General features: G+C 36.2%; 1 protein-coding gene across 2 annotated transcripts in view; it reads right to left on the bottom strand.

Moving 5' to 3' along the window:
* Nucleotides 1-22,813, bottom strand: part of LOC150091236 (rho GTPase-activating protein 12-like) — a 308,288-nt gene that overhangs the window by 145,623 nt on the left and 139,852 nt on the right. The gene's annotated exons all lie outside the window — the stretch shown is intronic.

Genomic DNA, 22,813 nt, shown 5'->3' with positions numbered 1-22,813 from the left:
ATGGATGATTCCACAGTAATGTCAAAATGAACAACTTGTTCTTGACATTGAAGTGGACTTGCTCAGACTAGCTTGAATATGTAACAATTTCTGGCTAAAAGCAATATGATTCTAGTTCTCACCATCGATATTCTTCAGATCTACTGTTCCATGATGTGCCTTGTCTTATTCTCAAAACTATAATTTTCATTGAAATGGTGAAGATTTTAGATTTTGGCTGTTCCAGAGATCCAAAAAAAAAAAAAAATAAATAAATAAATAAATAAAAAAAAATAATAATAAATAAATACATGTTATGCTGAAAGGGATAAAAAAAAAAGAGGAATCCAAATTTTCCAACAGTGATGAAATTACTGGACTCAATTTATCAAGGACTACTCTGGGAGTAAAAAAAAAATAAAAAATAAAGAAAACCCCAAAGAATAAAGGCATTAGAAACTATAGTACTTAGTACCACGCATGAAGTAAAGGCTGAGAAGACTAAAGTTACCATTGACATCAAACTTGAATTTCTGTAGATTATAATTTACAGGAAATACATATGACGGTTGTTCCAGAAAAAAAAGAGTACAAGAGAAAAATGAAAAGAGAAAAGTTGGCTCTAGGAATCTGAAGTTAGACTGTAAATGGATGCCTACTGGTTGCAGCATGTGTTCAGACTAGTTTGGAAGAGAACAGCAAAATTGCAGAGGCCAAATCAGAATAAGTGTCCCCCCCCCACAAGTATCTAAAGAAAAGGATTGCAGCAGAAACTATGACATTTATGAGACAGAAAGTGGAGAAGCTTCATAACAGATGGGCATTAATTAGCCTGACTGCCCTCTTTTGAATGATGTTCAGAAGCACTATCCCAGATGCAGGAACAATATTCCATTTAGAGTGGATTTGAGATTTGCACAGAGTGAGTAGTTGTTTAGAAGAAAAGTAACTAGGAGAGTGAAAGAGAAAAACCCAGTTTTTTTGATGCAGGGGAAGCAATATTTGGGCTTATGCCATGTGAGAGAGAGAGAGAGAGATTAGAAGTCAAGGTAATCTCCATTAGAGATATGTGATCTATGTGTCAACTTGTCTAGAAATCTGAGTGTCATCAAAGATAAACATAAGGGACAGTACTCCTTTTTTGTGAGATATACGACAGTACTGAGTTTCGGAAGGATTAAAATTAAATAAGTTACCCTTACTCCATTGGAGAATTACCGAAGATCAGCATTTAAAGAAATGGTAGCGGATATTCAAGAAGTTGTTTGTGCAGGGCAAGGTTTCTCAAACTGGAAGGTGAAATGCAATGTGCTATCATCAGCACATTGCACACCTTCTTCCATTAACTGGAAATGCTATCCTATGGATATCCTATATCAGAGGTTGTTTCAACAACCCTGTAAGGAAATGGTTATCCCTGTATCCTACCTCCATAAGTGTAGGGTCCCTGAACAGTTAGCAGGTCAATATTCAACTCTTCCATTTTGATCTTAATCTGGGGATTTCCAGTTAATGGAAGGTGTGCAACTAAAAACTGTCATGATCTGCCATTTTGTAAAACACTTTTCTTTATAGAAGAGTGTTTTACAAAAAAAAATAAGACATAGCCTTTTTATTTATTTTTGTTATCTTCATACCACCAGAGAAAATCAGCAATAAGATAATCAATTTATGTGTGTCTTATTGCTGAATTTCCCCAACCAGCCTATTTCATCCACAAGGGTCACTCACAAAAATCCCTTATGGGTACAGTGGCTATGATCATCATCCTACCACAACAATGTATGGAAAAATTTCTTCCACTGACTGGAAACCCTATCCATAGGATCCTATCAATGGAAACTGATCCTGTTAATGGAAATCCTATCCATAGGATTTCCAGTCAGTGGAAGAAAGTCATTAATATACAAGAAGAATACAGTGGAAGAAAGACTCAAACATTCGAGAAACACCAATACAGTGGAGAAGTTAGAGGACAGAGAACCATTTACCATCACCTACAGAGAGTAGTCAAAGAGAAAACAGGACACCCAGTTGAAAAAAAACAGTCAGCAATTCATTGGATGGAAGCATGTTTATATCTTTATGCCAAACATGATAAAAAGCCATTATTATCCAGCTAAACAAATTCCATGGAAAAATTTGATGAAACTCAAGAGAACTGCTTGAATTTCTCCAAACTTACTACTGAATTTGTTCATAGATGAGTAACAATGAGAATGCTCAGCAAGCAATATTTTTTTTTTAAATACAACAGAGGAGCTTTTCAGATCTCATATTTACTGTTATATATCACTCTTATCTTTACTGTTTTTAATAGTTAATATTTGTTGTATTAAACAGGAAATATTTGCTTTTGTATTGACAGATTCCATAACAGTTTATGTAGGGAAACTCACATTGCAACACTTTAACACTTAAAATTCAAATAGATTCAAGTTGTTCATCATCATCATCAGCCATTTTCAATCCACTGCAGGATGAAGGCCTCCCAGCAACTTTCCAGTTCCTTCTGTTTTGAGCACTGGCCATCCATTTACTACCCACAAACTCATGAATTTCATCTATCCATCTCCGCCTTTGTCTTCCAGGTTTTCTTCTAGCTCCTCTTGGGTACCATTCTGTTATTTTCTTAGTCCATCTGTCATCATGTCTTCGAGCTATGTGTCCTGCCCAAGACCATTTACATTAATGTCCTTTACTTGAGTTTGCTGCCTAATCCATGTGTTTCTCTTCTTATCTAACAGTCTGATTCCCAATATAATTCTTCCATTCTTCGCTGTGTAGTTCTCAGCTTCTCTTCCATTCTTTGCTGTGTAGTTCTCAGCTTCTCTTCCATTCTCTGCTGTGTAGTTCTCAGCTTCTCTTCCATCCTTTTGATGTGTCCAAGTTTCACTTCCATAAGTCATGGTGGGGAGTATACATTGGTTCATTATTTTATGTTTCAGACAAACTGGGATATTGCTCTTCAGAATATGACTATATTTCCTGAATCCATCCAAAATTTATTCTTCTCTTGACTTCCAGCCATTTATCATTATTACAGCTAATAACTTGTCCCAGATAAGTATATGACTCCACCTTTTCAATTACTGCTCCTTCAATCATTATTTCCCTTTCTGTAGCATACTTGATCATCATTACTTTTGTTTTAGCCATATTCATCTTTAGTCCAAAACCCTTACTAACTGTGCATAACTGATTAAGATTTTCCTTTATGACCACAATGTCATCTGCAAATTGTAAACGGTTTAGGTACTCTCTGTTCACATTAACTCCTTTCTACGACCAGTCTAATCTTCTGAAAGCTTCCTCAAGGGCAGCAGTAAACAGCTTTGGAGATATTGTCTCCCCTTGTCGAACTCCTTTCTCGAATTTAAATTTCCTACTGTCTTTGTCTAGTCTAATAAAGGAGGTAGCATTCTCATATATTTTCTTCAAAATCATAATATGTGGGGTATCTATGCCTTGTCTTTCCAGTGCCCGAAACATTGCCTTATGCTGTATGGAGTCAAATGCCTTTTCATAATCGACAAATGCCAGGCATAATGGTGTTTTATATTCATTTGCTTTCTCCATTAGCTGTGATATTACGTAAAGGTGATCCATAGTTGAGAATTCTGTCCTAAAGCCAGCTTGCTCTTTCGGTTGATTCTCAACAAGTATTCTTTCTAATCTGTTAGTAATGACACTTGTGAACAACTTGTAGATGTGGGATAACAAGCTAATTGGTCTATAATTTCCAATTTCTCATTTATCTCCTTTCTTATGAAGCAAAACTATGATTGCATTATTTCACTCCATTTCTAATGCACTTTATGAAGAGCCTTGCCAGTTTTTGTGTTATGTCTCTTCCTCCCAATTTTAACAACTCTACAGTAACCCCCCCCCCCCCCGGAGCTTTCTGATTCTTCATCTTCTTCAATGCATGTTCTACCTAATCAGGAAGAATATCGGGTATGTCGTATGTGTTGCTAATTTGCAATCCATCTTCCCCACTGCTGGCATCATTCCATCGTTCCTTGTATAATTCTCTATATGCTGCTGATTTAAATCCTTTGTTTTCCCTTAATGCTTGTTCTACTTTTCTTGTGTTAAATCTTCTTATGTCCTCTCTGAGCCTCTTTCTAATGGCTTTGCATAACTCAGTATACTCAATTTTTTCCTTGTCAGTGTTTATCTTGCTCTTCATTTTTCGCCTTCAGTTCATCATAACAAGTGTTTCTTGACTAATTTTTTCTTCTTTGGATTTCTTTTTCCCCATAGGTTTCTTGAGCTTTATCACTTTCAGAAAGTTGTAAAATTCCTCATCGGTATCTTGGTCCTGAGCAGTCTGCAGAAGCTCAAACTTGTTCTTAAGTTCCAGTACATACTGCTTTTTCTCCTCTTCTGTTATCTCAAAGACCTTTGTATTATTTACTCGAGTCAGTTTTTTCCTTTCCTACATCTATATCAAGTGTACATCTTACCATTCTGTGATCACTTCCAATATTTACCTTATTCAGGACAGTAACGTCATTCATAATATATCTTCTGTTAGTGAGGATGAAGTCGATTTTATTAGTTGTTAATCCATTTGGACTCTTCCATGTCCACTTTCTGTTCACCCTTTTCTTGAAAAAAAAAGTGTTCATTACTGACAATCCTTGAGATTCTGCAAATTCCACAAGTCTTTCGCCTCTTTTATTTCTTTCACCAATTCCAAAATTTCCTTTAGTTCCCCTTTCTGCACTGTTTTGTCTTTTTCCAACCTTAGCATCGAAGTCCCCCATAATAGTAGTGTAGTGGGTTTTCTGCTCATGTAGAAAGCTCTCAATTTCGGTGTACATTTCGTCAACTTCATCATCATCGTGGCTCGATGTTGGTACATAGTTCTTCAGATAGTCTTTTCTGTTCTAACAATTGCTGGCATGTTCAAACTGTGTTTATGTTATAACCATTTGTGTAAGTCTTTTATCGCTCTTAGCAGAAAAGGTGTGATCTTAATTTAGGGCAAAGCATTAACATCAAATTTTTAGCCAAAGCTGGCAAAACCACAACCAAGAGTTATAGTATATTTGAAAAATTTGCATAGCGATGAAACAATGTCTCATGTTCACATATTTGAATGTCATAAAACTTGTTAAATGGCAATCATGTAATGCTTGCGATTTAATGATTAGAATAATGGCTGAAATGCTAAACATGAATAAAAACCAATTTGCAAGATTTCTACCTTGGACTTTGGCAGGAGAGCAAAATTATGATGTCTAAGGTTGACAAATAACCAAAAGATTAAAAGTGGAAATATGCATTGACATTCTAGAATGAACTGAAAAAGAAGTGGTCATTCTGAATAATGTTATCAACGGTGACAAGTCATGGGTGTTCTGGTACAACACTCTTCACTCCAAAAAAGTGCTGAAGTGAAATGTTTCACTCCAAAATACTGATTGTGCTTCTTGACATTAAAGGCATTGTGTACCACAAATATCTTCAAGAGAGCAAATGATCAATCAATATTACTATGGAGATGTTACAAAACATTTAATAGAAAGAGTTCATTACAAAAGGCTGTAGCTGTGGCACAACAAGTGGGTTCTTCATCATGCCAATGCTTCTCATTCAGTATTATCAGTGAAGCAATTTTGGTCCAAAGCAAAATCAGCAAACAAATTAACCACCCTATTTAAATGATCTCATATATTAAAACTAAAAAGTTTCACAAAACCTACTTTAATCACTTGTACCATATAAACAGGTAATACAATATGGCAACGAAAAAGCATTCCTACAGAGGACTTCCAAAAATGTCTCAAAGTATGGATAATGAAAATGCACTTCTCCATTCTCACTTTCTAGTTTGAAGGGAATGACCTTTGAGTTCTGTAATTTTTCAATAATAAAAGTTTTATTGATGCACTCTTTCTTTTTTACCACACCTCATAAACTGATCATAAGTTGCATATACTTATTATAATGATTACAACATCAATTTCACAAAACTATTAGAATGTGTTCTATAAAATATGCTGACCAAAAAAGTGCTCACTGTCCAATCTATTACATCAGTATTTACTGTAGCCATAATCACAACACACATTCACAAACTGATATGCATATGTAAATTTGTAAGTACTCCAACATGCTACAGGGCAAGAACAAGCAAATTCAGCCATATATCATCATTCTTCTCTTTCTTGCTTTCTTGGTGATTCCCCTTTTACTTCTCTCTCTCTCTCTCTCTCTCTCTCTCAGGGTAAAGTGGGAAATTTTTTTTTTTTTTGGCTGGTGCAGCATAAGCCTCAGGCTTCCTTGCACCACATGGCTGCTAATAATAATAATAATAATATATCAGAACATAATGGTCAGAACATAATGGCCGAAAAGAGAGTCAGAACATAATGGCCGAACAGCAGAAAGGATGCAAGGAGCAATTAACCATAGATACCGCAGTTAGGGAGCAAGACTTCAAAAAGCACTGCAACCTATACACAGCCTACATCGATTACCGCAAGGCCTTCGACTCATAGCTGGCTAATAGAGACCCTGAAGATCTACAAGGTCAATCAAAAGCCACCCTATGAAGAAATATTGAGGTAACTTTGTAATTTTCAAATATGAATAAAACTTAGGATATATTGAGCCATTGTTGCTCTTAGATTTATAGTTATCTCACAGTTTTTTATGAAAAAGGAGATAAACTATGTTAGAATATTGAATGGCAGAACTGGTCAAAAAAAAAAGTCTCCATCACAAATCCAGGGAGCAAGGGGTGTTACTGTCATAATACAGAAGTCAAATGACATCCTTTCATGCAGGTAACATAAAATTTAATGTACAGAAATAAAACACTAATCTCAGTATTTTCAGTGAAGTATAATTTTGCTTTATTGCATGGTAGATGCTGCTCCCGAAATTTATACAAAAGGTCAAATAGAAGAACACCACTAAATATGGTAACTTGCAAGAATTAAAGGAATTAATTAATGAAAAAATTAAATTTACAAAATATTAACAGATATTAAGTTGTGGGAGACAGAACTGTTTTGTACTTGCTGAGACTTTCTTGGACCAGCCACTCAAAGACCACATAATCTAATGCCTGCATATCTGTAAATTACATCTGCCTTGACTCCTAATGCCTATAGGAATTAGAAGATCACAGCAATGTAATTTACAGATATAATACAGTCATGTCATGTAGTCCAAGGTAAAAATCCTTGAGGCTGTTGCAGACATTCTCTCAGATATGACAACTAAGGTTTGCTATCTGGGAATCTAAAACGCCTGATGAAAGTGACATTCAGTTGACCGAAATTTGGTAAGGTCCAGTCATTCTGTGACAACCAAATCCTCTGCTTGCAACTTCACCATGTTGGGACTGATAGTAACCTAGGGTATAACCCAGTGTGCATGTTTGGAAAGGCACATAGTATACTGGAGGTGACCACCCAGATGTAAACCAACACAAGAAGGAGTCAAAGTGTGGAATTCACACCATACAGAGGAATGCTACTCTTCATGTTACAAGACAATACTAGGTGTAGATGATTCTCATCAACTGGTGCAATACCACCATTTTGCTTATTGGTCTTTTGAAGCGGAGAAACCAGTGTTTAGTCTTGGGAGCAAAGCTCTGGCAATTCCCCCCATCCATTCCATCTTTCAGTTGATTTCTTTTGTGGTTATGATAGGCATCATGGCGAGATCCAATCTTCCTTATATTTCAATGGTACAGCTCTAAAACGGTGTTTACAAGTGAGTCACTAGATAGTCCACCAGACCAAATCTACCTGTAACTCTCTAGGAGTCTATAATCTCGCTGCCTCTACTCTGCCAGGTAGTGACTGGAGGAAGTCAGAATGAAAATGTGGGAGGGGTGGCATTGTCAAGGCCATGTTATGTCAAAAAGCTGGGTATATTCTTGTTCTGTGTATGCCATATCCATAAACATCATTACTTCATTCAACATGACCCCCAGTGGTGAGCTATAGTGGGCTCGCAAGAGCCCATTGTTTTTTTTTTTTTTTTAAATTTGCAAGCCCATTGTTCAGATGATCTTTTTTTTTTTTTTTTTAATTACAAATGAAATCCTGAATGCAATTATTGAGCATCCAGAACCGAAACTACGGTGGGACGGGCGGGACCCCATTCCCAGCATTTTAATGGTGCAGTCGATTGGTTATGTATTTTAAAATTGCTTCATTTTTGATTTAATTACAGTCGGACCTCTGTTTAACGAACTTCTTTATGCGAATGTTTTTGATTCCCCTTGTTAATTACATAAAATAGTTTCCATGGAACAAAGAAAATTTCCACGTAACAAACGGATTAGGAGAGACAACTGTGTATGCATTGCTCTCACCTCTGGCCTTTAAGCAATTTAGGTAATTAGAAAGTGCAAATTAAGGGTGAAAGGGATTACCATTTCACAATGTTAGTGGTGTCCATAAAACCTATGCAGTCACATACCGAGAAGTCGCGCTAGTCAATATACTTTCCATAGCCAGTCAGAGGATTAAGAAGATTCTCGACACGGATTATAGCCTCTCGTCAACCTGTGTTGTGGTTCCCCTTTACTCCGACAAACGGACATATGTTTTTCAGAGAAGTGAGTGATCCACGCCTTCCAGTAAATTTCTCTTGTCTGTGTTTACATTGTCACAGTAGCTGAATATCTGTGTGATTTCGACATTTTGCACTATATTCAAACAACTAGTGACAATAGCAATGTAGAGTGGGGGATTGAGGCAACTAAGATATTATATAAACTTTACGAAGATGAAATGTTGGCAGATTTTGAAACTTTGTCGAGCCTTTCACTGTGTAGAAAATGTTCTAAAATATAATTGCATACAGGCAATAATTAAAAAAAAAAAAAAAAACCACTGTATCACCAATCTCCAAAAAACTAGCGCGAATTAAGAATGATTTCTAAAGAACTTGATGTGGAAACTGTAAAGATCGGTCATGTGTTCGGGCCACGATGGGCAGCTTTTAGCTTGCGGACGGCAATTGTAGGTTGGAGGAATTATCCCGCTTTGTGCAAACAATTTGAATCAGAAATTAAATATTGTGGATTATTAAATTGACTTTTAAATTTGGAATTTCTTAACCATTTTGACACTAATGGTCGACATCCTGCAAGAGCTCTCTTACCTTTCAGAAGCTTTACAGAATCACTATGGTAAAAGTAGATAAATTAATTCTTCGAACTATCAATACTATTGCTAATTTGAAAAATTCTGAAGGAAATTATGAAACTAAAATTGAGAGCATGTTGAAGTGGAAAGAATTCGAAGGAATCAAAATTGAAAGTAAAAAAATTACATTGTGACAAGTTATTAAATGCATTGTTTTATCCTTAAAGGATAACTTATTAATGGAACAGGGTGATTTAAATTAAATAAAGAAAATAACGATATCATTGAAAGAAATTTTAAATATATGCTACCCGAAATCGTGAATTTGAAAGAACTTTCGTCTCAGTGGCAAGACAGTGAAAACCAAATAAGAAATTTAAGTTTTCTGATAAAATATGAAATAAAAATTAATGATTTAGAGATTTTGTCAAAGACAGTTTATCTTTAAAATCATGTAAAATTACCTTTTCAATTAAGAAAGCCAGAAATATCTTTGAAACCATTGCCATTAGCAGTGCTGAAGCTGAGCGAGCTTTCAGCATAATGAATACTATTGAGTGACTGAATGAATAATGTTGACAATTAAACATATTGAAATGGAAAACCACTGCTTCAATTTGATCCGGATCGTTACGTCAAATCATTCCTCTGTAATCATTGCTCAGCAAAGCAAAAGATCAACAACAAATATTAATTAAGAAGTAAACTGGCAATTTTTAGAATAAATTTTTCTTGAATATTTGCGAAATAATTTTTTTTCATGTAATCTGTGATTTTTTGTGTACTTTTTCTAGAAAGTTTGTTTTTTATGTAATATTTGTTTTTATATTGTGGAATGCTTTGTGATAGTTTTTATGTTATTTGTGATATAGGAAATATTTCATGTTATTTTTTATTCGCAATATTAAAATTTTATCATGGAAAAAATATATCCATTATATTTCTCTAGTTGTTAAAAAAAAAGTTGCACGTGTGCCGAGCATGCGCGGTAGATGGTTTATGCGAAACGTCCTTCGCATTTCTTATAGGCATTTTGATTTGTATATATCGATTACGAAATAAAAGAGCTTTTTTATTGTAAATATTTTATTGATCATTCACAGATTTTCATAATTTCTGGAAGACAAGATACAATGGATTTATGATAACTAAAGTAAGAGATGTATACTTGTGAGTGCAACGTATCTAAATATTTCTGTAAAATAGCACCGACTGATGTACCAATCTTGTAGTTGAAGCGAAATACGCAACTGTTAGGGGCACCTAACAATGGAATGTAATGAAAATGCGAGACGAAAAAAAGAAATTGTTGACAAATATTTGTATTGTTGAAATCATACTTATTGCAGTAGTAACTTCAGGAAGCATGATTGCGACATCATACTATTCAAAAATTCTAAAAAGTTAGAACTCCAGACGCCGTCGTATCCAGTTATCATCGTAAGGCGGGGCATGACAACCAGGTTTTTAAGTTTTTTTTTTTTTTTAGATAAACCTAAGAACATTTTACACATTCACTTATACGCATGGTTAAGGGGGTAATAAGCCGCATCTGTCCTCCCATAAATTCGCCCCTGACTCGAGATATCATACCGATCACGAAAAATGCATCACGTGCTATAATCACAGTACTAGTAGTGCAAGCGTGGGAAGCGCCTCAAGTGGAAGCCGCAGATGACGTCACTTCCATGACCGATCAAATTTACTTGGTAGAAAGTCGGAAAAACTTCAAGCCCATTGTTAAAATATTCACAGCTCACCACTGATGACCCCCAACCTTTTCTTACTATTGAATACATCATGAATAGTTAAAATAATAAAACAAACTTACTGGGAAAAAAAAAAAAAATCTACATCCTTTCAAACACTTCCTCATTAATTTCACAAATATAGTCAGTTCCAATGTCCATTTCCACTTACAGTCTGCCAAGCCACACTTACTTTTTCTCACAGAATCACAATTATTGGTTGATTCGTCTGCAGCTCATCTCAGTTTTCCAAATTACTTGCACAATGTCTTTCACTTCAAAGGTAGTACATTGTGCATATGTCCACTCTCCTCTTTTCAATCTTATCTGGCTTAAAAATTTTTTACACCATTTTGTCAAATTCACCAATCACATGGAACCTTTTTGACTTCCTCTCTTTGAAGTTTGACTTTCTCCACTCCAACTCTCCTAACTTGATTTAATTTTCCTTGATCCCGATTTTAATATTCACAATTTCAGCTAGCTTCAGTTTTCTAGTCATACAGATCCAGCCAGTCAAGATGCTGAGGAATTACTACAGATCTCACACAGTTTTTCCATATCTTATCTGAATAACAGATAAGATACCTGTTATTCAGATATCTTATCTGTTAAGATAATCCTAACCACACAGGCAACACCTTGATCTTTTTCTCACAAACTACCCTTCTAAGTAGATAGTAGAGGTGAGTGGTCCTCCAGGCAGTTGAGATCATAACTTGGTGATGGTCTCTTCTCCAATGGAATCTTTTTCTTATGGCCATCCTCAGCTTCATGTTATTTGGCATTATAAGAATGCAAAATGGGATGATCTGCAAGATTTCTATTCTTCTTTTCCTTGGTTGGATTACTGTTTTAAATCTTCTGAGTTAATGTTGGGCTCAGATCATGTTAGTGAACTTATTCTTGCAGAGCAGTGATTTTCAACCGGTGTGCCATGAAGGGTCCGCAGATGGGCCACTGGAGTTTGGGGGAAGGTCAAAAAGAAGCGAGAAAAAAACTGAGGAATAAAAAAATATCACCGAGTTAAATTTTAAAAGTACTGTATATTTTTCATAAAAGGCCAATTAGAATGAAACAATAACAGTTTAATAAAAAAAATTTATTATTGTAAAATTCCAAGAACTTCTGTCCCTACTGTTCCAGATCCAAAAATAACTCTGCAATGTACTTTTACCACCCCCACCTTTCACCCTTGTCAAGCCACCAGTTGTTCGGATCAGATGTGTTATTCTGTTATTTTATTATTTCTGAATTTAGTTGTTGTTTATTTTTTATATTTTTTAGGGCTTATTAGACATGGACAGATTTCAAATTAAAACAAGTAAGTTAGATGATGACAATGAATCAAGTATAGCTGGCACTAGTTCTGGTAGAATAACACATAGTAGAGTTAGTGTTAGTTCTAAAACCATCATGCACCAGTACAATGAAGACTATTTGTTCTTCGGATTCTTTTCATCTGGAGAAGAGTAGCGACATCCTAAGTGTGTTGTTTGTGGTAAGAAACTGGCAAATCAAGCTATGGTTCCAAGTAAGCTGAAAAGACACCTTCACACAAAGCACTCACATTTATGCTAGAAATCAATTGAATATTTTAAAATGCTTATAGCTTATCAAACACACCAGGCTACAAAATGGATCAAAATCACAACTATTTCTGACAAATCTCAAGAAGCAAGCTATGCTGTTGCTGAAATTGTGGCAAAAAAGATGAAATCACATACAATTTGCTAAATATTGTTTGGCAAGGAATATGAAAAAGAGATTTTGAAAATCCTTATGTCTGATAAAACTATTAGTTGGCATATACAAGACATCTCAAGACATTGGGTCACAAGTGATAGTTAACATTAAAGGAGCCAATTTTTTTGCCATCCAGTTGGATGAGTCAACTGACATCAATGGAAAAGCTCAACTCCTGGCATTCATCAAGTTTCTTTGTAATGGAGACATCATGGAAAACTTTTTATTTTGCAAACCACTTCCAAAAACAACAAAAAGCCAAGACATTCTTGATGTTGTTAACAGCTATTTCAGCTCTCATGATTTGTCATGGAAATAATCATGCATCAGCATCTGCACAAACGGTGCTCCCTCTATGTCAGGAAGCCTGAAAGGATTTGTTGCACTGGCCAAGCAAAAGAACCCTAGCATTGTTTTTACACACTGCTTCCTGCACAGAGAGACCTTCATTTCAAAATCAGTAGTACCTGAGATCCAAAACATACTGGATGAGATGATCAAAATAGTTAACTACATCAAGAGTTGGCCACTGAAATTGAGGTCGTTTTCAGCACTGTGTTCTGCCATGGAAGCTGCTCACACACAACTCCTACTGCACATGGAAGTGAGGTGGCTATCTCGAGGGCAGGTGCTTGTAAGGTGCTTCTATGAACTCAGGAAGAGTTTATAATTTTTTTTTTTTTTTTTTTTTTTTTTATGTATGAACAATCTGAGTTGACTGACCTGCTTAGTGATGAGACCTGGTGCTATAATGTTACTATCATAGCTGACATCTCCCAAGCCTTGAACATGACAAGCGTACACAGAAAAAAATGAAAATATTCTTATATGTACTAATAAAATTAACTCTTTTAAAGAAAAATTAACAATGTGGGGAGCCAGAATCAAAAAAGAGAACAAAGCTGAAATGTTTGAGCTAACAAAAATATTTTGTCAATTTAATTCTGAAGTTTTTCACTACTGAGTAAAAACATTGAAAAGTATTTCCTGTCACTTGATGTATCTTCCTTGGACTGGATGCGAGATGTTTGTGTTAAGTGCATTCAAATCAGCAGAATTAACTCTTACAGATGAAGGTGAGCTGAGCTGAAGGAAATAAGAAACGACAGAGGACTGAAACTAAAGAACTCATCAACAGATATGGCCTCATTCTGGTTGTCTCTCCAACATGATTACCCCATTATCACAAAGAAGGTGATTGAAGCACTCCTTCCTTTCTCTACATTCATAGCAGAAAAGCCAGCCTCACGCTGGCTTTTCTGCTATGAACACGATGAAGGGCAAGAACAGGTTGCAGCTTCAAACATTGGAAGAGGATTTGAGGGTAAGAGACATCACCAAGCACAGGTTCCCCACTGATATTTTTATATAAATGATATTTTAATAATTTTAATGATTTTTTTTTTTTGTAAATGATATCTTTTTGAATAATATCTCATTTCAATAATTGGAATAATAACAAATATGAACATAAATTTTAAAAATAAATCTTTTGAAATCCAGATCAATATTATTTTTAAAAATAACAATGATTAGAATTTTAACTATTGAACTTTTAGAATTGACAATTTTAGCACCTTGATCAGTGTGCCCTGAGTTCAAAAAGGGTGAAAATCACTGTTGTAGAGATTAAATCATTCATTCCACACTCCACCTTAAAATATCATTCTTTATCTGAACATTGGTTTTATAATAAATGTACTAAGTCTGTTCAAGGTAAGAATGTTGCATATTCTGTTCAAGGTAAGAATTGAATGTTGCATATGCAATTGTCTTGCATCTAAATATCCAGGTTAATTTTCTACCTATACCATAGCTTGCAACAATGGTAAAGCAGTTATTAATCAGTCCAAACCAGATTTTGAACAGGCTAAGAATAGAAAACTTCATTCTTGCCAAAGCTATTCACCACAACTTCTGTCCATATCTACTCCCACCACTAAAATATAAAGTTGACCTTCTAGCTTCCTATTTTTCTTCACACTCTTGTATTGATGATCTTGCTAAAATACTTCTTATAATTCCTAGAACACTGAAGGTCAGAATTCCTAGGTCAGAAGAAATTTGAAAAATATTGATGGCAAGAAAGCTCAGGTCTCCATTTGTTCTTAAAATCTATGCATCTTAGTTTACATAAGTAAAGAACTCTTTGCTGTTTTTCTTTGCATCCTTTTCCAAAGATTTCTCGTAATCTGCCTTCGCATGCCTAACCTCCTTTGTGACTTGATTACAAACTAGAGCAGTAGCCTAGAGAAGAAGTTGCTGGGGAGATTTCAAGAACTGCTGGAAGTCATCATGGAACAAGTAAATACAAGTAAATAAATAAGAACTATAAGTCATTCAAATGTAAATACATGGGCTGTGTTAGAATAACTAAGAATAAGAACAAGTGCATGTATGCTTGCATGTACTCTAATGCTAGAAGTATAGTAATTAAAATTTATGAATTTGAAGTACTGATCATGACATTAAGTCAGATATTGTTGGGATATCAAAGACATGGTGTCACACAGATATAAGCAGTGCAGAATTGGAATTTGGGGAGTACAATGTGTACAGAAAGGTCAGAGGTAGGAAGGGAGGAGGGGGTTATGCTGTTAGTTAAGAAACACAAAATCTAAGGAAGTGCATCCAGTTTTAACAGGTGGACAGTGCAATGTTGAGTCTGTTTGGTGTGACATAAACACTGGGAAAGGGAAAATGAAAGTAGGAGTATGTTTTAGGCCTAATGACGCTGATGAGTACAATGAACAGTTGTTCAGAGAAACAGAATGGGCCAGTAAATCAGAATGTCTAGTAATGGGAGATTTTAACTTTCCAGATATTGACTGGAACTTGTGCTTTGGTCACTCGCACGCTAGCAAGACTTTTGTGGATTTATTGGAGGATAGTTTTCTACAGCAACATGCTCGAGGGGCAACCAGAAGGAGTAATAGCCTTGATCTGATTATCAGCAGCGATGATCCATGCATTAGGAATTTGCATATAAAGGAACCATTAGGTGACAGTGATCACAGTGTACTCATGTGGGATTTACTTAAAGATGTAACTATGATCAAGGGTAAAGGGAAGGGTTTTTGTTTTCGTAAAGGTGACTACAGAGGTCTCAGACAGTTTTTAAATTCTATACAGTGGAATCAACCGATGATGTTACCAACAGTAAATTCTAAATGGGAATCTTTCAGGGACTTAATCTTGGAGGCTACTAGGCTTTTTATACCAAGAAATACTGTTCAAGATTCAGGCCTAAATGAATGTCGGATGAATTAATGAGACTTGTGGCAGAGAAGAAAAATGCACAGGATGCATATAAATTATCAGGTGACACAGATGCCTATAGCAGATATAAGCTAGTCTGTAATCAAGTCACAAAGGAGGTTAGGTAGGCGGAGGCAGATTATGATAAATCTTTGGCAAATTACGCAAAGAAAAAAAGCAAAGACTTCTTTACTTATGTAAACTCTAGAAGGAAGGGGATGAATCAGATTGGTCCACTTAACATAGATAGTTCAACTACTGATAATTCTGCTCAAGTAGCTGATAAACTGAATGAGTATTTTGCATCTACATTCACACATGAGTAGTTATTCAAGGAGGGGAATGCCAGAAGTTTATCAAACTCTAACAGGGAACTAAGTGATATTGTGATACCACTAAGTGATATCACAAAGTGGAGAAGAAATTGTTGAAGTTAAACATAAAAAAGGCACCTGGGACAGATGGAATCTATCCAGTTATAACGAAGGAGGCAGCAAGGGAAGTAAGCAAACCCTTAGCCATAATTATGAGAGCGCCCTCAGAGTCAGGTCGGTCACCATGGACTGGAGATGTGCAAATGTATCCCCAATTCACAAAGGTGGTTCAAAGGGTGACACAAAATATTTATAGATCTGTTAGTTTAACTTCTGTTTAGGGGAAAATAATGGAGTCACTGGTTAAAGAAGTGATACAGGATCACCTAGATAAGACAGCAGCAATAGTTCAGACACAGCATGGGTTTGTTAAGGGGAAGCCTTGTCTGACCAATTTCATTAGATACTACGATGTGGTCACAAAGGAACTGGATGCAAAAAATAATTTTGATATCATATACTTTTATTTCAGGAAAGCTTTTGATACTGTTGCACATGGAAGACTGCTGTACAAATTGGAGCAGTATGGCATTAAGGGCAAGTTACTGCAATGGATAAAGGGATGGTTGAGTGGGAGATGGCAGAAAGTTTCTGGAATAGACACTGCTCTACATGTACTAATGTTATTAGCAGAGTTCCCTAGGGTTCGGTGCTGGGCCCATTGTTGTTTTGTGTATTTATCAATGATATCGATGACATCAGGCTTAATGTCCAAGTCTGCAGATGATATAAAGTTTGGCAGGGTTGTTAATGACAGTTAAGACAGTATGCTACTGCAACAGGATCTAGAAATGTTAGGCAGATGGGCTGGCAACTGAAGTTTAACGTTGATAAATGCAAAGTACTGCATATGGGTAGCAGTAACCCAAGAGAAACGTACCAACTCTGTGGTACTACACTCAGGGAGGTGGAGATTTAAAAATACTTGGAGGTAATTGTGCAGTCAGATATGAAGTTCACTGAGCAGTGCAGACGGGCTGCCAGAGCACATCATTTAGTGTTGTGAATGATATATAGGAATTTTGCTAGCAGAGACAAGGAGGTGACCATTGCCTTTGTATAAGGCAATGGTCAGGCCACACTTTGAGCACTGTATACAGGTCAGGAGGCCTCATTTTAGGAAGGATCTAGAGTTGCTAGAACAAGTACAGAGAAGGGCAACAAGATTGGTGAGAGGAACAAAGGGGTGCACTTATGGAGAAAGGCTTAAGTTCTGCAAGTTGCAGCATCTGGAGACTAGATATCTGCGAGGTGATCTGATTGAGATGTATGAGGCCTTGAATGGTTTGAGCAGGCTCAATGCTGAAGGGATACTTTCGCTTGCTCAAACTACGAACCCGAGGGGGCATAGATTCAAACTAAGGAAAGACAGTTGTAGAATATGCGGAAATTTGCCTTTAGCCAACAGGTAAAGGCAAATTTCCGCACATTTGTGGAACAGACTTCCATCCTTGTTGTGGAAGTTGATAGCCTAAATAAAATAAAGGCTGAACTAGACAAACATAAACATTTGGAGGGACCAGATGGGTGTAATGGGAAGGGTTTTTTTTTTTTTTTTTTTTTTTGGCTGATGCAGTATAAGCTTGCTTTCTTGCATCATATGCCTCAAGTAATGCTAATTCGGGTTCTGTATCACCGTTTTACACTTTCTTATTCTAATGGTGTTTTCCCCTTCTGCTTGGAAATTTTGTGGAAAAGTGTGGGTGGAAAATCCATCTCATCCAATTATTGCTCCACTGCACTTACTTCTACTCTTTCTAAAGTAATGGAGAAATCCATTAACCACCAATTCCTAAACTATTTAGAAACCTTCCATCTGATCGATGATTACCAATATGGTCTCATCACTGTTGATCTACTAGTGATATACTGGCTTATGTTACCCATCTATGGACAAATTCAATGGAAACGTTTGGTGAAACTCAAGCAGTTGCTCTTGACATTTCTAAAGCTTCAGATCATGTTTGGCATAAAGCTCTTCTAAATAAGCTTCCATCTTATGGTTTGCCAACTGTTTTTTGTAATACTGGTATCCAGTTTTCTCTCTGATGCTTACTGCAGGTAATGGTAGATGACTCTCTAACTTCCCCACTAAGTGCTGGTATTCCGCAAGGTTCGGTTCTTTCTCCCACGCTTTTCCTCTTATATATTAATAACCTTCTTCCATTGACTGGAAATCCTATCCATATTTTTCTGATTACAGCACATTGCATTCCACTTCTCAAAAACTACTATCAATTCCTTAAATACTGATGAGGTAATTCAATTGGGCAGAGATAATTAGTTATTTTCAATCCTAAAAACGCAGTCCTGTCTTATATCTTGCAAAAAAGATTATTTTGCTCTTATGCTTATCTTCAATAAAATTCAAGATAAGCATAAGAGCAAAATAATCTTTTTTGCAAGATATAAGACAGGACTGCGTTTTTAGGATTGAAAATAACTAATTATCTCTGCCCAATTGAATTACCTCATCAGTATTTCATATACTAGATCGCTTTCTATACTAGATCACATATTTCTATTAGGGATTACCCTGATTTCTAATCTCTCCCTCTCTTGGGATAAGTACATCACAAATATTGCTCCTCTGCATTTAAATAACTGTGTTTTCTCTTTAGTTCTCTGTGTTACTTTTTTTCTTAACAGCTACTCACTCTGTACAAATCTCACATCTGGAGAAGTGCCCCCATAACCTCTCTCTCAGGTGTCTAGTCTTTATTCAAAAAAGGCAGTTAGGTAAATTAATGACCCATCTTTTACAATGTCTCTCCACTCTCTGTGTTATAAACATTCTGTTTCTGTTGCATGCCTTTTTTATAGATATTTCCATAAGCACTGTTCTTCTGATTGGCTTCTATAATCCCCCTTTCTTCTAAACCATTCCAAAAACAGTATTTCAACCAGTCAGCATCCTTTAAATGTCTAACTCGCAGGGCTAACTTTTTTTCTTCCTCTTTTATTACTTCAACTTTCATTTTATGAAAAAACCTCCCTGCACATGTATTTCCTGAAAATTACAATCTACAGAAATTCAAGTCAACAAGTAGCTTCTTTTATCTTCTCAAGCTTCAACTCATGCATTGTCCTAAGTACTATAGGTTCTAATACCTTTCCTGTTTGGGAATTTCATAAAAAAAAAAAAAAAAAAAAAAAAAGAAAGAAAGAAAGAAATCAGAATCAGAAACCACTCTCTTAACACCCATGGGGGAATTCCAGATGTAGGTGGGAAGGGGCGGCAGACCATATGATGATATGAGAGAGTGGATTTTTACCCGGTTAAGAATATCTTTTTTGTGCCCCCAACTAATCTTGTTGTTTTCTCTGCACTATTTCCAACACATCCACATCTTTCAATAAATTAGGTTTTAAAACCTGTATGCATATTCCAAATGTTGCTTAACCATTGCCTTATATAATAGGATAATCATCTCTTTATTCCTGCTGGAAAAGTTCCTGCGTATCACTGACAGAATTCCATGAGCTGTTCTAGCACTTTTTTTTTTATGAAAACCTCAAACATGAAAGGTATTAGAACCTCTAGTAATTAGTACCATGTGTGGGTTGAAGGTTGAGAAGACAGAAGATACTTGTTGACATTAGACTAGAATTTCTGTAGATTGTAACTGCAATCCATTAAAAACAAGAATTTACATTTAGTCTTATTGGTGCATCAGCAATGAAATTAACCCCAGGGGCTCACATCTGGTAAGTATGGGCGTGGCACACTCAGAGTCCTGAGATGGATATCATTCTTTTCTTTCTTGGTGATTCCCCCCCCCCTCTCTCTCTCTCTCTCTCTCTCTCGGGGTAACTCAGAATTTTTTTTTTTTTCTCTTTTTTTTGCCTGGTGCAGCAAAAGCCTCAGGCTTCCTTTCACCATATGGCTAAAAATTTTAATGATAATAATAATGAAAGGCCACAGTGTGTCAAAATAAGATAATTTTATGACCTTGTTTTGGCACATTACGAATTTTACAAAAAAATTAATAAATTATAAGAATTTAAAAAAAAGCTGTCACATTGTCATAGTTGGATAAAATCTGACTGTGCGTTATAAAATTCAATCAGATGGTTCAAAGCAGTAAAACGTGTATCACTAAAATCTTCAGTGTCAATAAAAATATATCTAACAGTTAAAATGGTGTCACAGGAGAGTCATCAGCCCTGAGCACAAAGAAATATGTCAGATGACTATGTCCTATGAAGAGTTGAGCAACTCCCTTTTTATAATTCCTACACAGACTAGACTTCCATTTCTCAATTAAAAGCTCTAATTGAGATAATTTATTTGTAGTCTGTTCATTCTATGTATCTTTCCATTAGGAATATAATGTATTACATGTTATTTATCTGTAGTCTGTATGATTGACAGGGCAAGATTATTTGTGGAAACCAGTGATTTGGCTATGGTATCAGCCAAATCATTTTCCCTAATCTCAACATGGCTAGGAATAAAGCAGAAATGAAAATTATTTTATGTTCACACACAGAGAGAGAGAGAGAGAGAGAGAGAGAGAGAGAGAGAGAGAGAGAGAGAGAGAGAGAGAGAGAGAGAGAGAGAGAGAGAGAGAGAGAGAGAGTATCATCTGCAGAATTCCACACAGGACTTTTGAGTAGTGTCTCATCACTGATATTGCTTGCAATATGGTCAAAGAATCAGTATATATATATAGGGGTAATCATTTAATTTGCAGAGTGGTGCAAGATCTTATCTTAATTGTCATCATCTGAATCTTTTGTTGATTTCTCCTTGAAATACTCTCCCTTGAATGGGGCGCACTATGATCTCTGTTGTCAATGCGCCAATAAACACCAAAACAACATCTCCCTTGAACTTCACACACTTTGTCACCGTTGCACCCACGCATTAAATGCTTCTTGCAAGTCATTTTTCAAAAGACTGTGAAGTGCTTCTGTTGTGGCTCTGCGAGCATTGTTGTCAGACGTGAAACGCTTGCCTTGCAGAGCTTTCTTCAGACATGGAAGCAGGAAGAAATCACACAGGGCCAAATCAGGTGAATAAGGGGGATGTGGCAGACCACAGCACATATGGCAGTGATCACTGACTGCACAATATTAGCCATATGGGGCCTGGCATTGTCTTGATGGAGAAACCACTTCACACCGAAAAGTTCTTGATGTTTCTCACAAACAGGAATGTGTAACAAGAATGCTTTATGTCAAAAAACACAAAAACCATTTGTTTGTCAGCCAAAGGAGAAGCTCAATTTCTTAGGTCTTGGTGAATCAGAATGCTTCCACTCACTCGACTGCTGTTTTGTCTCTGAATCATAGTGAAAAATCTAAGTTTCATCACAAGTCACTATTCGATTTAAGAAGTTTTGACCCTATGTTTCAAAAATATCAATCATTTCTTTGCACAAGTCTATTCTTTGCTTTTTTTTTTTTTTTTGGAGCCAAATTGTGTGGAATCCAGCGGGCAAGGATTTGTGACATTTTCAGGTGATCTTTCACAATATCGTGAGCACTACTGTATGAAATGGACAATCTAACAGATAATTCACAAAGTGTAATTCACGTGTTTTCATCCAGATTTCCTGGGCTTTTGTGATTTGCTCGATTTGCTCAGGAGTTGTTGAGGAAGAAGGCTGATCAGGTCTTTGGTCATCTACAACAGACTCATGGTCTTCATTGAATTGCTTATGCCATTTAAATATGGCCATCTTAGACATATTTAAATAGTACAAGCGATTCAGTACCATGTGCTTCATTCATCTTTTTAACTGTTTCTGATGCATTTAAGCCCTGTCTGACGCAATAACGACTCACAATAACGTTCAATCTGTATGCCCAACATGATACTTGCTTCAAAATGATCGTCAGTGAAACATGGTTAAAAAAAACTCTCTTCAAACAAAACTAACTCGACGAGTACTGGCATGCACACACAGTCTGATCAGTAGCGATCAGGGAGCACGCCTCTAGTGGCAGTTATGGAAAGTGTGTGGGGTAAACATAAAATCTTGTACCAGTTCATGAATTAAATGGTCACCCCCCCCTCATATAAACTGTCGGTATTGAAAAGTTCTTATGTAATCCAAGACTCTATAGCATGCAGCTCTGCAGTGTATATGCTGTATTCAGAGAGAATCTCCATAGATAAATAGTGTCAGGAAAGACAGCAGTGGCAGATCCCACTCAATTCTAATTTCGAGTCATTTGTGTAAACTGGCAAGAAGTCCTGACATCCAGACAGTAAGAGATAGTGAAATGGGGAGAGGATAAGGAGGGAATTTTCCAGTACTCCTTCCCCATCACATCTAGAATTCCTCCTATTTCTGGAGATTGCAGTAAATTTGAAACAGACTGTCCAGGACATGTGTTCTTCCACTGCTGATCCAAGAAGGTCCTGGCAAATAAGAAACAAGCTCTCAAAGACACGCCACAACTAATCAGTCTCTGTCAGCTTTCTCTCACAGCAAGTAAACTGGAACTAGAAATGTCTTCATATAGCTTTTCATGAAGTCAAAAGATCAATCAGTGTTCACAAATAAGTTGTTGCTGCCACATCAATATTCTCATGTAAGGTGCTACATTCTGCTCCTTTTTTTCTTGTTTA

This window comes from Mastigoproctus giganteus, chromosome 1, assembly GCF_048544385.1.
Source record: "Mastigoproctus giganteus isolate SK-2022 chromosome 1, ASM4854438v1, whole genome shotgun sequence".
NCBI lineage: Eukaryota > Metazoa > Arthropoda > Arachnida > Uropygi > Thelyphonidae > Mastigoproctus > Mastigoproctus giganteus.
This window is presented reverse-complemented; position numbering and strand designations above follow the sequence as displayed.